Source organism: Cupressus sempervirens, chromosome 1, assembly GCF_028749045.1.
Source record: "Cupressus sempervirens isolate cs-2001-9-10 chromosome 1, ASM2874904v1, whole genome shotgun sequence".
Taxonomy (NCBI): Eukaryota; Viridiplantae; Streptophyta; class Pinopsida; order Cupressales; family Cupressaceae; genus Cupressus; species Cupressus sempervirens.
The window spans coordinates 89,987,161-89,997,175 of record NC_143118.1 but is presented as its reverse complement, the minus strand read 5'-3'; positions in this window follow the sequence as shown (position 1 = coordinate 89,997,175).

Genomic DNA, 10,015 nt, shown 5'->3' with positions numbered 1-10,015 from the left:
TGCAGTGGCAGTTGGGGCAGGTGTAGTATGTTGTGCCTGATAGATTCCTATATTTGGTGGTATCCCACGAGTATGGGAGATTATGGGGTTTCGGGACCATGCTGAGATTGGCTTGGATCTCATGGCGAGGGATGTAGCTAGTGCCCTGGGTGCACAAATAGGACTAGGGGGATGCAGGGATGACACTTACATACACACAGTGGTGGGTGGCCCATGAGCTAATGCAACTCATGGTACTAGAAGTGCCACCAGCAGCAGAGCAAGTACAAGGTGAGGGGGATGGAGCAGGGGAGGGAGGACAAGCAGCGGTGGTAGCACCACTAGGGCAGGGGGCATAGTAGGGTCCTCAAGGGTGTAGAGTTCATTAGAGGAGAGTATCAGCACTAGTGAGGCCACCATAGGGGCCACCTCAGCTAGATGATGCAGATACAGTCAGGACTAAGCGGGACAACCTCTGGACAGAGGTTGTCCACCTACAGGGTGAGGCACTGGTGGAGCATGCAAGGGTAAATATTGCCTAGTAAGCCTTGGTAGCACTACGGGCTGAGTTCCAGGTGCAAAGAGCGAGGGCAGATAGTGCCCAAGAGGCCTTAGCAGCACTACAAGCTAGGATAGATGTAGGGGAATTCAATGATTTCACCATGTAGGTCAAGATGGATGAGCTAGTGGAGATAGACACTCTGCAGCAAGAGGTGGCCACCCTATGAGCAGATAGAGACTTGCGGTAGAGGTAGGTGGACGAGTATTGTAGCCAACATGATATTGCCCAAAAGATGGTACATATTAGGGAAGTAATGGCTTTGATGTAGGAGGTCATGATAACATGCCGACATGAGGCACAAGTCGTGCGAGAGGCAGCCTACTATAGGTCTCTATATCATGATGTCGTGTCAATAGAGTATCGACAGCTAGATTTTTGGGATTTAGTGAGCTCATGGACTACAGGGGGCTGCCAGAGATTAGAGCCATTAGTTGGACAGGGAAAGCCTCCATGAGGAGGGGGTACAAGCGGGGCTGGGCCCTCACAGCCAGCTCCATGATTTCTACAGTAAGTAGTTTTTTGACATAGTGATGCAAATGCAATGAATCTTTTGATGAAGAATTATGTATGATGTACTATATGATTCTTTTGTGTACGGACTGTACACAGACACTTTCTTTTGATATATATGACATGATTTGATGAGCCTATATGTATATGCATGGTTATCTCTTATGCATGTGATTTCTATGCTATTGTTATTGACATTGTGATGCAGGATGTATGTGATGTCATGATTCCTATGATGCATATATGATGACTAATGTGTGGATGATGCAGGTCTTATGGAAATATAAGAGATGTATGCATGTTGTTGTTATACATGTATGGAGTTACTATATGTTTTGTGAGATGTATCATGATGGATATGTTACTAAATGTGATGGGTACGATGTATATAATAAATGGATTAATGTAATAAATAATGGGATCTAATAATGAATGAAATCTCTAATGCAATGAATGTACTAATATGAAAATGAATGTATCCTAAATGAAAATGACAGTAAAAGAAAAGGACTCCAATTATGAATGCAAAGTGAAATGATGCAAATTTAAAGTGTAAATATGAACTATGGAAATGCAATATGAATGAACCTAATGAATGAACATGTGTCAAACTTTTCATGTGTAGGAATCAAGTAGCTTAGCCTAGGAGGTGGGAATAAACATAACCATTTTCTCAAGCAAGGTGTAATGAAATCCTATACTATATGCATCCTAACTACATTATACCAAAGGATTCAATTGTGTTTATATGGGAGAGCACACCCTAGTTTGATTTTGCAAAAGGAGTTATGCATCATATGCTATAGAAGCATAAATGACATGGTTCCTTTGTGTGGACTAGACTCTCAACACAAGAGACACTTTAAGATAATAGATGTAGTTTGCATAGTCATGATAGAACAAATGTCATAGACACCTTGGAGAGGTCTAGGCACACCTAAAGTCTTTTTAGGGATCTTTAGTGGAAAGTGTACTAACCCATTACCCCCAGCATGCAATGCATAACTATAACTTAAAACTGACACATATGTACTAAAGCATCAAAAAAAGATCATACCACAAATGACATGTGTAGTCAGTTACATCCATTTAGGTGATACCAAAATATGGAAGATTAAGGCACACCATAAAAGGCTACTACTGATACACAAAATGAAATCAACCAAAAAGAGAGTGCATGACCAAGTAGTCATTCAGTCCATAGTTCCTGCCAAGAACATTAAGTCCAAAGGTGAAGGTCGTAATGCCACGTATAGGAAGGATTCATCCTATGAAAGTTTGTTTGTCTGATGTTGTTGTCACAAATGTTTGTTGGCAAGGGATGTGAAAAGATTAGTTTTCTCAAATTGTTAAGTCTCAAATGGTGATTTTGTTTAGGTAATGTTGCAGTCACTATTGTGGGAATAAGCTTAGTGTAATGGGATTAGAACAAACACTCGATGGGAAAATCTCTCATGGACTAGAGGTCTTCTAAAAGATAGAAGTGAATGGAAGCCTCATAGACAAGAGGTCTTTTATTGGATGTATGAAAAGTGCAAGTCAGATGGGACTTATGCACAAAGATGGGATGAAACGGGGGAATATGGCGAAGTGAGATGAGCCTTATAGATAATGGACCTTACGATTTTTTTCAGGAACTTTTTTTGCTTTTTAGGCATTTCTTCAAGAACATTTTACAAATGCTTTTGAATTTTTTTGATTTTTTAATATTTTTGTGGAACTATAACAACACTATATAGGAACTGCAAAACTCAAGCATAAAACCGCTTGAGATGTTAGATATTTACAGGCTCAGGGAGCAGATCTCCAACTGAAGTGGAAATTTGATATGCCCCGAAACCATATTTGGTTGTAATGATAAACGAACCAAGCCAATTAGCTTCAAATTTTCCTTTTTTTTCATGGTTCTGGAGGTTCCTCATGTTATGCTGCAAAACTAAATCACCCACCTCAAATTCTTGAGGTTTAAATTTTTTGTGAAATTGAAGCTGAAGTCGATTTTGATACATGTGGAGATGTTTTAGGTCATTGAGGTGTCTTTCATCGAGGAGCTACAGCTCTTACAAGCAAGCAACTCGGTATTCTTCTTCAAACATTAGATTCTTAAGAGAGATTTCAAGGGAAGGGAGCTCAATTTTGATGGATAAAATAGCCTCAAAACCATAAACAAGGGAAAATGGAGTGGCTCCTATGGGGGTACGGATGGAGGTGTGGTAGGCCCAAAGGGCGAGAGCGATTTGGAGGTGCTAGTCACAACCAACTACATCAACAATTTTCTTTAGGATTTTCAAAATGGTTTTATTTGTAGCTTTAGCTTGGCCATTGCCTTAGGGGAAGTATTTGGTGGGAAAATGCTAGGTAATTCCAAATTTCCTACATAATGTGGCAACTTCTTAATTTTTTAAAGGAGTTCCATTATCAGTTATGATGTCTTGAGGTATACTAAAATGATAGATAATGTAGTTCAAGATGAGCTTTGAAACCTATTTTATGGTGTTGTAGGTTAATGGGATAGCCTCAACCCACTTTGTGAAGTACTTAGTGGTAGCAATAATATACTTGTGGCCATTTGCAAAATTTGGATATATTTGACCAACAAGATCGAATCCCCAATGGGAAAAGGGCCATCGTGTGATGGCAGGCGGAAGGTCTTGGGTGGGGGCGTGTATCAAATCACCATGTTGCTGACAAGGAACACATCTTTTCACAAAATGATAGGCATCCACTTCCATAGTAGGCGAATAGTAACCCATTCTAAGGAGCTTTTTCTCTAATGTAAGGCCACTGGAATGGCCACTACAAATTCCTTAGTGAACCTCTTCTACCGTCGATCTAGCTTCATCTGAACTGAGACATTGGAGGAGGGTTCCATCGAAGTATTTTTAGAAAAGTGTATCACCTAGGATAGTATATTGGGCAGTGTGATATATGAAAGTTTTGCTTTGGTTTGGGGAAAGGGTTATGGGGATCGTTTTGTGATGAAGGTAGGAAAAAATGTTAGCATACCATAGAGACTCAAAACTGACAATCTCACATACCAACTCTGACTTAGGTTCCTCATAAGTAGGAAGAAAAAGATTCTCAACAAGAAACTCACACTTAGGATTGTACTCAAGCATGGTGATTGTGGAGGCAATGGTGGCCATAGCATCTACCGCTTTCTTATTAGTCCTTAGTATCTGTTGAAAGACTATCTTAGTGAAGTGTTGTTTAAGATCTTAAACTATCTAGTGATATGGCAACAAATTTTCATCCTTTGTGTGGTATTCATCTATGACTTGTTTAATGACCAATTGAGAGTCTCCAAAGACAAGAAGGCTGTTAATATTCTATCTTATAGCTTGATGAAGCCCTATTACTAATCCTTCATACTCAGTGATGCTTTTTGTGCAAGGGAATGAAATTTTATAAGACTTAGGAATAAGGTCTTCTTGCAATGTAACAAAAAAAATCCCTGCCCTGATCCCTTTTGTGTGTAGGAACCATCAAAATATAGTTTCCATTGTGTACTAGGGGTAACAGTCATAATTGTGTCATCTAAAAAATCTGCTATAATAGGATGGTCTCCTTGAAGAGGATCTTTAGCAAGCTGGTCTACAATCACTTGTCCCTTAATGGCCTTGTGATCCTTATAGACAATGTCGAATTCACTTAAAATTAAGACCCAATTTGCAGCTCGATTGATAAGGGAAGATTTTGATAGAAAATATTTGAGTGGATCTATCTTGGCAATGAGGTGTGTAGTATGATTGAGCATATAATGACATAGTTTCTGTGTACAAAAGACTACCACCAAAAAAGCTCGCTCAATAGTAGTGTAGTTCAACTAATAGCCAACTAGTGTTTGACTGAGATAGTATATGGCTTGCTCATTACCTTTGTCATCTAGTTGTGCCAAAAGAGCACCTAAGGCAACTAAAGTGGTAGAAATGTATAGAATCAATGGTCATTCTGCAATTGGAGGGACTAGAACTAGTGGATTAGCTAAATATACTTTGACTTCCTCAATTGCTTTCTGACATAGGAAATCCCATTGAAACTTAGTGTCTTTTTGAAGCAAATGTTGGAGTGGATGAACCTTATCTGCTAATTGGGACACAAACCATCTGATGGATTGTAACCTTCCCTGAAAGCTGCAGAGTTGTTTCAATGTGGTAGGTGGAAGCATTTCCATGATGGCTTTCACTTCGACAAGATCTACCTTAATGCCTCTTCTTAGTACTATGTAACCTAACAACTTGCCTGATTTGACCCCAAAATCACATTTCTTTGGATTAAGGCACACTTTATATTTCTCCAACCTTTCAAAAATGGTGGTGAGCACATCAATGTGGGAATCATGTGTCTTAGACTTTCCTAGAATGTCATCAAAATAGTCCTCCATTATGACATGTAGAAGATCATGGAAGATTGTAGTCATTGTGCCTTAATAGGTGGTGTCGACATTCTTCAAGACAAAAGGTATGACTTGGTAACAAAAGGTTCCTCGTGGGTAGTAAATGTCATTTTATGTTGATGTTCTTCTGTGATTGTAACCGGAGAAACCATCCATTAAAGACAACATTTCATGTCTGGCAGTCAAATCCACTATGATATCTATGTTAGGAAGTGGAAAATCATCCTTAGGACATCCAAGATTTAAATCTTGAAAATCTAAACAGATGCGGATGCCCCCATTTGCTTTCCCTATAGGAACAATATTGGAAACCCATTCAAGATAGTCAATAGGTCAGATGAATTTTTCCTCTAGCATTTTCTGCAGTTCTACTTTGACCAAAAGTGTTACCTTAGGATGCATCTTGTGCAACTTTTTTTTCATAGGTTTAATCTTTGGATCTACTGCTAAGTGATGCACAACCAAATATGTGTCTAAACCAAGCATGTCTTTGTATGTCAATGCAAAATTGACTTTTCCTTTTTGTAGGAACTCAGTCATTGCCTTTTGTTCTTCAGGACTTAGCGTAGCTACAATGTAGGTGATTTTTGGATTATCTACTGTACCCAAGTTAACTAGAATTGTGTCCTCATTCAATATAGATGACTTTTCTAGTGGTAAAGATATGAATGGAAAGTCAACCTCTCCCTCTTCTGATGCCTCTGGGAGGATTTCACCAGAAGATGTGTCCTTTATTTTGTCTTTTTCCTCATCCGAAAGTGCTCCAAAAGATTTTTCACTAGAGGATGTTTCTTTTATTTTTTATTTTGATTTTTTTTGTCACTTTTGTGACTAAGAGAGTTGACTTGGCTACCAAAGTAGACTTCCTCATTGTATTGGATCTCATGTTCTTAATCTTGGAGATTCTTAAGGCCAAAAAGTGTCATCACTACTTTGTCAGAGTTATAGATATCAAGAGTTGGTGGCATGTCCTAATGGTCCCAATCTATCATGTTAGGGTTGGTGAGGGGTAAGTCAGTAGATGGAAGGTCAGCTATGGTAATGGCATGGACATAATTATCTAGGTCATCTTCAATATATTGGAAGGGGACTTCAAAGAACTCCTCCTCCTCTATCTCTGAATCATGTTCAACCATACAATAGTTGTCAGCAAAGGACACCTTGGGTTTAATGGAGCCCAAACCACATTCTTTAGGATATCTATTACCTAGTAGCCTCAAGGGGTTGTCTGATTCCATCTTCTTTAGGTCCAAGGCTAGTGTCGTGATATCCCATGTTTTCATTGATAGGAGGAGCCTTAACATACTTATCTTTAGGGAATTCCATAGGCTCATCTTTTCCATCAAAATATAGCCAATCTAAGATATTAGACTCCATGTGTTCATCATTAAATGAACTCCAATGTTCAAATGTTGTCTTATTGACATGCATAGTATCCTTATTTGTAGAAAGTGGTATTTGGGACAGATTTCCAAAGGATCAAGGGGAGAGTGGTAGTTGTCCAACACACAAGGCATTTTCGAACTTATACTCTCCCATTCCTTGGTCAGCAAAAGTAACCTTCTTCACCATAGTATTGACCTTAATATCTTCAACCTTCTCTTTTCCTTTACAGGAATCAAAATTAATATTGGATAGCTCTAGTACTATTGTAGAAGGCGATTTTGTTATTGTAAGAGATCTAGGTATAACCTTAACAAACTCACTAATTGGACAGAAATTCATTGGGGCACTTTCCAACCTCTTACAAAAAGAAAAAGGTAAAGGATTGCTTGGAATTGTGACTTCTCTACCTTGGTGGAGAAATTTCAAGCATTGATGATATGTAGATGGTACTGCTTTGAGTGTATGTATCTAGTGTCAACCAAGCAAGATGTTATATGGCAAGTCCAAATCTAGGACATGACATTTAGTATTTATTATACCTGGCCCAACCTTTAGTGGTAACATGATAACTCCTTTTGATTCTCTTTGTCTTTCATCATATGCTTTGATTGTTGTCTTTTTATTGATATCTAGGAGGTCATTTGGAAGCCCCAAGAAACGGATCATCTTCAATGTACAAAGGTTCAATCCAGATCCATTATCTATAAGGACTCATTTTATTTTATGTTGTTGTATAAGGACTTCAATTTGGAGTGACAAATTGTGGTGTTGAATAGGACCTTGGAAATCTTTGTCTATAAAGACAAGGTGTTGTTGTGAAACAAGATTTCCAATCATGGTAGTGAATTGGGATGCATTAATGTTCTCAGGAACACAAGACTCTAAAAGATTAGTCTCCAAAATCTCTTTATTGATGGGTGAGGTGGTGAGAAGTCTAGAATGGATATCTGTGTAGGAGTCTTCCCTAACTAGGATAATACATCATAGTGAGAAACAGGTCTTTGTGAAGTGGATGGAACAGAAGGTGCATATGGAACTGATGGATTAGTGGGATTGGGAGTGACAGCTTGCAAAGTAATTCTTCCCTGTCGAGTGGTTGCATCACAATCAGTTGCTTGTAGGACAAGGGTGTTTACATGAGTGTCTACCTCTTCAATGCGACCACACATGGAGTCAAAACCACATATATTGTGTGTTTCTATTTTTCCACATAAGGAGTCAAATCTTGATATATGGTTAGTAGAATAATTATAGTGTAATGCATTGGATGTGGAAGCTCAGTTGACATTGTTTGTATTGTTGTGGTCAAGGAATGGCTTTTGAAATATCTTCAGTTTAGGATTTTTAGAGGGTGGTCCTCCTTCAATCTCAATTTCCCCATCATTAACAAGATTTTGGATGAAGAATTTGAGTGTCATACACTTATTTGTGTCATATCCTTTGATGCAGTGGTATTTACAATATTCATGTTCCCTATACCATTTCGATTTAGATTGATTTTCATTAAAGGGTCGTGTGTTTGGGAATACCATCAAGTTGTGATCCACTAGTTTTTGGAATATGGCATCCAAGGGTTCACAAAAGTTAGTGAACTTCTTATTTTGATCATAGTCACGGTTGTAATTATTGTTGGTATTATTGTTGCTGCAAGGAAAAAATTGCATTTGATTACGAGATTGCTGGTTGTTTTGATTGTTGTTTTGATTTTGATTGTCATGGTTTGAATTGTTGTTGTTTCGGTTACGATAGTTGTTGTTGTTTTTGTTTCCACCTTGGAGGTTTTGTAAACTTTTGACATCAGTGACACCATCGTGAGTAACACCTTTTTTTTCAGACCAAAACTTGGGTTTTCTATTGGTGTTTGTGCCATTATTTGAGGATGAAGAGCTATAATGTTTAATGAAACCCTTGTCCAAGAGTCCATTTTCAATGTTCTTGCCTTTCTTGACTAATGTGGCAAAGTCCTCAAGACTAGCCAACTTCATTTGGAAAGACAACTCTGGTATTAAATTCTTTATAAATATATCCACAAGGTGGGAATCCTCAATTTTGTATGGCATACGATTAGCAAGATGCCTCCATCGTTGTAGAAAGTTGGCAAATGTTTCACCATTTTTTTTGTTTCGTGTTGCACAAATCACTCAATGAGGCATGATGTTCAATGTTGTAAGAGTATTGTGCTACAAATTTCCCTATCAAAACATTGAAGGAAGTGATGAAACCTTTGGGTAAGTTCATTATCCACTCAAGTGTGGGGCCTCCAAGACTTCGTGTGAAAAGCCTCTTAATATAATCCTCATTATAGCCTACTTCTTGACATAAGATGAAAAATTCCTTGAGATGTGTGACGGGACATGTTTCTCCCGTGTATTTGTTGAATTTAGGAATCTCAAAGTTTGGTGGAAACAATATCATGTTAATGCATCTATCAAATGGAAAAGGACAAATTTTCTTAAAAGAGAAATCCTTTACCCCTTTGTTGCTCATGTTATGGACCAAATTTTGAAGTTCATGCAATTGCTGGACTAGATCTTGGTTTGGTTGCATCTGTGATTGTTGGGAATTGATGAACCCACCTCCCAAGTTGTATGGAGTCCCAAACGTATTATGAGGTGGTGGAAGTGGCAGTGCTCCACTTTGACCAATGCATTGATATGCAATTGTGAGAATTGGTATAGTTGTTTTTATCATACTTGTTGGCATTTGTAAATAAGAGAGATATATCTATTGTGTTGGAATTGCCATCTGTTGTGTAGATACTTGCCCAATGTTTAAGAATCCTATAGTTGGACCTATCAAGATTGACTGTGGAATACTAGCATGTGTAGTAGTGTTGGACATAGCACTAATGATTTGTTGAATATGTTCTGCACTTAATTGGAACATAGGTTGTGTTGAAACACTTGATGTAGGTATAGAACTAGTTCTCACCACAAGTTCTTTGCCCTTGCCAAATGTTTGGGCTATGTGTGAAGATGTCAACACGAGAGCACCATCCTTGGTAATTTTTCTAAACAAAGTGCTCTCATCAAAACTCGTAGGGACATTAACACCATCTTTAACTAGTTTTAGGAAGATCTCAGTCTTGTTTGCCCTAATAGACTTTTCCAACATTCCCAAGTTGTATGGATCTGCTGAAATGTTTGGACATTACTAGGGATGTTATTATTGTCAATGAGATC